Below are 7,837 nucleotides of genomic sequence, written 5' to 3' on the forward strand. Positions count from 1 at the left end.
AATTTTCCAGTTGTAACTTTAAAGTCATAACAGAAAGTTGGAGTTGAATGCTTATAGCCACAATTTCTGACCTCCTACTGCCATTGTATACTAAAATAGATCTGAAAGATTTGATTAAAGTATTCAATGACCTGTTTGATAGTTTTATAGATACAGAAATAGATAATCCAAAATTTAAATTTACCAAAATCCAATGTAAACATATTCTTCATTTCTGTGTTTATAATTGTTACATTACTTTTAACGTACAGGTATATATAAACAAACAGTGGGAGCGAACTTCTCTTCAAATATGGCCAATTTCTATCTGTTTTTTTATGAAAATTCATTCATGAAACAGGTTTCAAATTCTAAGTCATACACATATACCTTTCCTTACACAGATGATTTAATTGCTATAAATAATCAGAACTTTCCACCAAGCTTAATATATCAAAAATAACTTATAATGGAAAAAAAAGTAATACTGATCACTTGTTTGCTAACTATTTAGATTTGGATATTAAGTTAAAAATAGCAAAGTACAATTGACTATTTGTGATACGAGAAGGGCATAAAATTTTCCCATTCTTGATCTACCCACCCCCAATAGTGTAGTGCCACATATGATGCTTCAAGGCATCATTATATCCCAATTAAAATGACTTTTAACTGTTTGTAACAATAGTAACTCTTTTATGGATAATGATATATTATTCATAAATAAACTAGTAAATAATGGTTATAAATACCGGCAATTGAGAAAACTTCTTGCACTGTTTTATAATAAATATGAACATTTTTTTATAAATAAACTTTCAATAAAGAAAATATCTATGTTGACACTAGAAGCAGTTACCAACCTCTAATCAGTAACACTAAAATTACAATTTATTCAATATAGCAGGGACTGAAAAGTAGCTGGGCTGATCCCATCCTATACTTGAATAATTTTACAAGAGGAATATGAACTAGAAAGAAAGTTGAGGCAGAGTATGTAGTTCACTTTAAGATCTTTTATACTTTATTGAATACTTTTATCATCTTTTTAGAAAAAGGTGGAGTAATCTATTGTAGAATTTTTAGGGTGGTTTTACTATTATTCTTCTACTTTAGGAACTATCAGAAATTTTAAGGGTGGAAGTTGGAAGGAACTTTAGTAGAAATATTTTTTGGGTGGTATTATTATTACTATTTTCTACTTTTAATATTAGAAGAACTTTTATTGGTAACTGCCTTCCCTGGCTGCAGACAGTGGAAGGCTGTAGGAGTTGAGACACTGTGGGTATAAGCTCTCAACTCTGTACCCTTATTTGATTTTCCGTCTGCGTTTGCATTATGACTTTAAGGTTATGACTGGAAAATTGCAATGGAATTTTGAAATAAAAATAATTTTAAGGCTTAATTTATATATATATGATCTCAAATAATGTGTTTTGATTGTAAAAAAAAAACAATAATTCAACACAATTAATGAATAACTATAGTAATACAAGCTAGAAGAAAAATATATTTCCAAAAAGTCATTTTTTAGGTTCATACAATACATAAGCATGTCTTTTCTTTAAGCCATGATTCACATTTACATGTGAAAAATAGTCCAAAAAAAAACAAGTTTTATTGTACAAAATCATTTAAGAAACAGGTAAATGATTTAACTTTGTGGAGAAGGCAAGAAATTCAAAGAAATGTTTATGAGTGAAACCAAGATACTGCTCAGTGCCAGAAGGAAACAGAGATGTCACTAAAGTATCAGGCATTTTAAGAAAATAAGTGAACATGAGTGTGCTTTGTTTCTCAAATATTGAAGAGTTTATATTCATATTTTATGTTATATTATTGTATCTATTTCCTCTATGTAAATAAAAGTTATTTTACTTAATTGATTGTTTTAGTAGAGTGTTCAATCTGTACTTGTTCAGCGTGAGTGCCGTTTTGACTTGTTGATAATAACGCTCCTCCACCTATATTACTCTCTGGTGCACATGGTTCCCCATGGTAGCATTATAATGAGACAGTACTGTATCAAAATCATGGTAAACTTCTATAGAATTTGCACACTATAATCTATTTATCTGACCTCATACCAAAGTCTTTATTACATATCTAACAGTAACATTCTCTATATTATTGTTAGATCATTGCTGAGTGAGTAGGTACTAATACATTGCACTACCCAATGAAAACATATTATTATACTTATTGGTAATTTTTACTGACAACTCACTAATTTACAAAAAAGCAAGGTCAGGACTTTATGATAGTCAAATCTGATTTATTAACTCTACCAGATAGAAAATTAATCTTGTAAGATAAGTAAATCACTCAGTAGATTATTAAGTCTATAAACAAAATATAGTTTGTGTGTGTCTCTTGTATATTAAATCTCACAGTAAAATAAAAAATGTACATTATTGGCTCTACATATTTTTTGATATAAATTAACCCACAGTTTTCAACTACTGTAATTCTCACGATTTTGAATGTATAGGGAAAGTACCTTCAATTTTTATAGTCAGTGTGTGTATGATAATCACCACAGAGTGCTAACATAAGAACATTTTGCACCTAAAATTTTATAAACTTATATCTTTATAAACCTTTCTACCGGGTCTGTAAAATAATCAAATTCTTCATGGCACAGGCCTTTAACTTTTAGACTCTTTATTCGCTGCTAATTTCTAGGGTTGGGAGAGACACACACCTTGCTTTATGTCAAACAAAACAAGCTTTATTATAAATGTTTGAAGTATGTATTATTTAATTCACATACACATGAAAAAATAACAATATCTTGAATAGAAACATCTGATTTAATGTACTAAAAAAAGAAAATAAGTTGAGAGATCTTATCTCCATAACCTAAACTTTCATCCCCAGTAGCTCTCCTCTTAACTATTTCCAACAAGTCAATATCTTTGTTTATAAAATGGAGATCAAAACTGTATACAGTATTCCAAGTATGGCCTAACTAATGATTTATATGTATAGAGAATTACTTTTCACATGTAATAAATATCATGAACCATGATAGTGATTCATAATAGGAATTACACAAAACTCTAATAAAACTTCTAATATCAGGTACCTGATGATGACAAAACCTTGAAAATTTGCTGTTGTCAAACTTATATTAAAGTTTTTCTTCATTACCCATTCAAGCCGTCTGCAAGCATTATTATATACATCTTTAATTTTACTATTCCACACCTGAACTGAAAATTGACTAGGAGGTAGGTGAGACAGCATTTTTAAGGAAAATGATAATATAGCTGAACTAAATCTTAGAAAGGAAACATACTTAAATAATAATAAAAAGAGTAAATTTGAAATTGAAAAAGTGATGGCAGCAGTCATTTTTTTACAAAAGTTTCTAATTTTCCTTTCCCTAAAATAAAATACATCTATATCATCGCTAGGAACTCTGCTCAGTTTTATTGGGAATTTTGTAAATTAATTATTGATGCTAAACTAAAAATTTTTTAACTGCAAAATAGTTGAAAAGGCCAGTTTTGTAAAGGTGCCTTATAGGGACAGCTTCTGATACAAGTTTATAATCAAATAGGGTGGAATCTTTCACTATTTGACAAGTCACTGGTCATATAGCCTTGGCCTTCAGTGTAATCTGTAATTATAGTAATAGAAGAGTCTGTGTGTGTAACCACCATAGCTCCAAGAGGAAAGAACCTAGAGACATGAAACTTTGTATGCATATTAAGGGGATTCTGAGGGTATGCACCTGGGTATTATTTTTTAGATTTGACTCAAAAAAAAGTTTGGTGAATTCTTATCTCCTAAGCCCCATAATTCTGCTTCCTGAAGGTTTGTAGAAAAGTATAATTTTTTTTCAAATTCTCACTCACTGAATGAACAATATGTGGAGGTTTTCTGCCAAATATTCTTTTTCTTTTTTATTAACACAAACATGGGAAGAAAAATACAAATAAAAGAATTAAAAAAAGTTGAATCAATCTACGTTTGGGAAACAGCAACAAATAATGGAAGAAAAATATGAATCAGAGAGTACTGGAGAATGAAAAAAATTCAAATAAAAACACAGGAAGAAAAATTAATCTGAGAAGCTTTGCTTTTAAAAAGATTTGAATTGAACTAAGTTTGGGAAATGGCAACAGACAAATCAATCAAAGAATTGGCACATTGGGGTAGCTATAACAATAATTAAGATAATGGAGATGCTTGACTGATATATTGAGGCTTCTGTGAATCATGAGGGGATCTTAGAATCTAAAAGAAAACTGATTCACTAAAGGAAAGCTTCCCTTCATAATCTATTAACTTTTTTTCGAGGTTGTTATACGTCATATGGCTTATAGAAAATGTCCAGATTTGATGTATTTAGATTATCAACAATCTTTTGATAAGATAACACAGAAAAGATTAGTTGAGAAAATCACATCTGTGGGTTAGGGGAAATACTGGTAAACTGTAGCATGGTTATATGAGAAAAAGCAGAAAGTTGTTATTAATGGAGTCCAATTACACTAACTTGTAACTAGTGGAATGTATTAAGAATGAGTGCTTGGAACTTTAATATTTTTATTATCATTAATAATATTGATAGAGACATAATTACTTTCATTAGTAAACTATTAAAGTTTATGGGCAACATTAAACTCTTGGCCATTTCTAGGTGTAATGAAAATATTGAGGCATTACAGAATGGCTTGGAGCAGTTGGTAAGCTGGCAAATGACCTTTATAATAAGTGGAAGATAATGTATTTGGGTTATCAGAATTTGGATCACATGCCCAATATAGATAGAAATCCACATAGTAACAACTGTAGAAAAGGGTCTGTGTAGGAGAATGGATAAGTCACTCGAACCACCGAGACAGTATTATGTTGCTAATAGAACTTAAGAATGTATATATATAGGCACAAGATAAATAAAAAATTGGGAATTTAAAAATCTGCAAATAGGGATCTTAAAAAAAACAACAAGTAAGCAAACAAGGCTGGAGATACTGTAGACATTATTTACTCAAACTACAAACCCATATTTTGGCTCCATGCTGTTACCTAGAATTAATTTGGTGAAATAACAATAGGAATTTGTATTTTGAGTAAATAATGTTTACAGTATTTCTAGTCTTGTTTGCTTACTTTTTTATGATCCCTATTTGCAGGTTTTTAAATTTCCAATTTTTTATTTATATTGTTTGCTCGCATTTTTTATGCTCAATTATAGGCAAAGGATTACTTGATATGGTAGCTAACTTTATACATTGTAATGATATTAAACATAGCTAGTAGCCGAGTCAATTCATGGTGATTTGCTGTAGCTACTGACTATTTGATTGCATTGATTGGAGATGTAAAGTGTTAAGCTGCAGCTGGAGATTGTCATTTAGATTTGAGAATATAGTGAGAGTTTATAGTTTCTGTGAACTAAATTCACTATATATAATGCATGGCAATGGGAAAATGTATACCTAGACTAAGACAACCCTCACTAAGCACATATATAATTTTACCAGTAAAAAAGCAGCCTTTTCAAATAAAACATACATGCCTAAAACATCGTTTTAAATAAACTTTTGTGTCTTTAAAGTAGTTATTCTATGAATGTGTGTAATAAAATTTAATATTATGAGTATTGATTTTTTTTTATATAGGGGTTGGCTTCCTAAAGACTCTGACTGTATAGCATACAAAGCATTGAGTATCTACAGGCAAGTCATCTAATATCGCCTGGTAATTCCTGTTTTACCCTGTACTTAAGCTGTTTATAGGAACACCAAATGTTTGTAAGAAAGCTAACTTCAAGGGGTAATACTAACATCGCTTACTCTAGAATTATGATGTTTTTTAGCTTAACGAATCAGCTTTTCAATACATATAGGCTGTTTATAATCCCCATTTATCATTCTTTGACATGCTGTCTGTTTGAATTGGGCAGATATATCTATGTATTGGTTTATTCATTATGTAGTCTGTAACATCAAATTCATTGCGTACCCTTGTTTCTATCAATTTAATTACTAAAAATAATTTTAAATGGTTTTAAAGTTTTATTTGTGTTTTTTCAAATAGTAAATGCTTCTGGATCCAATGAAACTGTTCAGAACAAAGTAGAGCATGTAGAGAGCTATCATTTGATATATCACTGATTCTTATTGGTCCACCCAATTCAAACCAACACCCTAGTTTTGGTTTTAACATTTGTTCACTGACAAATGACAGACAAGGGCTTCAGCAATCTTCACGATGTTTTTCAAAGCCAGTTTCAAACTAGTGAGAGTATAGTTGCCTGGAAATAAATCATGCAAATTCAGCATGTAATGGTTGGAGACGGCTTGAATGGGTAATGAAGAAAAACTTTAACATAACAGCAAATGTACAACGTTTCGACAAAGTTTTGTCATCATCAGGTATGTTAAACTTATATTAAAGTTTTTCTTCATTACCCATTCAAGCCGTCTCCAACCATTATTAGTCTAAAAGTGGGTTCCTCATCATCAAATTTAAATTCAGCATGTACTAGTGCTGTAGACATTTTCCATTTGTTGTTTGGTGTACAATAATTAGTATTTTATTTATAAGAAATCTATATATTTACAACTGTGATTTTACATTCAAACACTTTTGTGACTGGACACTATAATTCTCTGGGACTCCCTTGAACTAGGCTTTGTGAATGTGCCATTTAGTGATGATTTATTGTCTTTCAAAATTTTTAGTGCACACTGGAGGGATTTACACATTTTGATAAAAAGTTTAGAAAAAACTACCTTTATATGCCAGATATATATCTATATATATAATAATTTTTTTTTTATAATTTAACCAATGTTTCACCTTTGTGGCTTCATCATGGTTAATATATTAACCCTGATGAAACCCAAGGCAAAACGTTAGGTTAAATTATTTTTTAATATATATCTGGAGTATAAGGTCGTTTTTTCTAAACTATTGATGATTTACACTGAAAATAATTCACAATTAGTACTAACTTAGATCTAGAACCCATGCCAAACTCTTATATAAATTGTTTAACCTACAGCTACAGTCTGTAGTATAGATCATACATCTATTGTACATGACGCACTTGATTATTGACTTACAAGTTACAGTTATACTATAGTAATGATTACTCTTAACTTGAGCAGCTATCTCAGTGAAACAATCAAAGTCTAATTCTTATTCAAACTACTATGTAACTTGAATATTGCTAATATTAGGGTTTTGTTAATGTTAGGTCAAACTCAAATATATTAATAATATTATTATTACGTTAGGCCTAGATTTTCATTTGATTTGTAAGTTAAATTCTCTGGTTTCGTTCTTTCATTAAAACAGATTAATCATGTCACTCAATATCATACAAATCTACAGTAACTATTGCAATGTTAGTATTTAACACTACTTATACTAGTATTAAAAAAGTAACAATACTACTGGTACTTTTAGCTGGTATTAGTAGTAGTACTCAGGAGTAATACTGAGTAATAGTAGGACTATTTTATTAGACCTACCAAAGGATTTCGTATCTTTGATAAATTCACTGCTTTATCATTAAAAACAATATGCTATTGCTACATTCAAAATAACAATCATTAAATACACTCTTCTTCACTTTCACTTAGTTCTTATTAATAAGAATAATCTTAATTATCACATCATCCCTCCCCGTCTTTGAGATTCTATTTCTCCGTGTAGCCCCCTAGAAATATTTCGGCGATATTTTATTTTGTGCGATTAGGTTTTTTTTTTTTGTTTGTGTTTTTAAATAACGCAAAATACAGTCCAGGTAACGTTACTGTGAAAAAATGCTACAAAGTGTAACTTGGTGGAATCGAGAACCAATTCCTTTTTTTTTTTTTAAGTTCATATGAAG

The 7,837-nt window shown here is 29.9% G+C and overlaps 1 protein-coding gene across 3 annotated transcripts in view; it reads right to left on the reverse strand.

The window, feature by feature from the left end:
- Nucleotides 1-7,650, reverse strand: part of LOC106463826 (calmodulin-lysine N-methyltransferase-like) — a 65,656-nt gene extending 58,006 nt beyond the window's left edge. For 2 of the 3 annotated variants that reach the window (XM_013923902.2, XM_022391444.1), the window contains exon 1: nt 7,476-7,650. The gene's annotated coding sequence lies outside the window, so the exon portion shown is untranslated. Of the gene's footprint in view, nt 1-7,370; nt 7,393-7,475 lie in introns of those variants that run through there. The other variant, XM_022391445.1, reaches the window with a different exon arrangement.
- Nucleotides 7,651-7,837: the final 187 nt, after the last annotated feature.

The sequence above is a fragment of the Limulus polyphemus genome, unplaced genomic scaffold, assembly GCF_000517525.1.
Source record: "Limulus polyphemus unplaced genomic scaffold, Limulus_polyphemus-2.1.2 Scaffold1494, whole genome shotgun sequence".
NCBI classification, from domain to species: domain Eukaryota; kingdom Metazoa; phylum Arthropoda; class Merostomata; order Xiphosura; family Limulidae; genus Limulus; species Limulus polyphemus.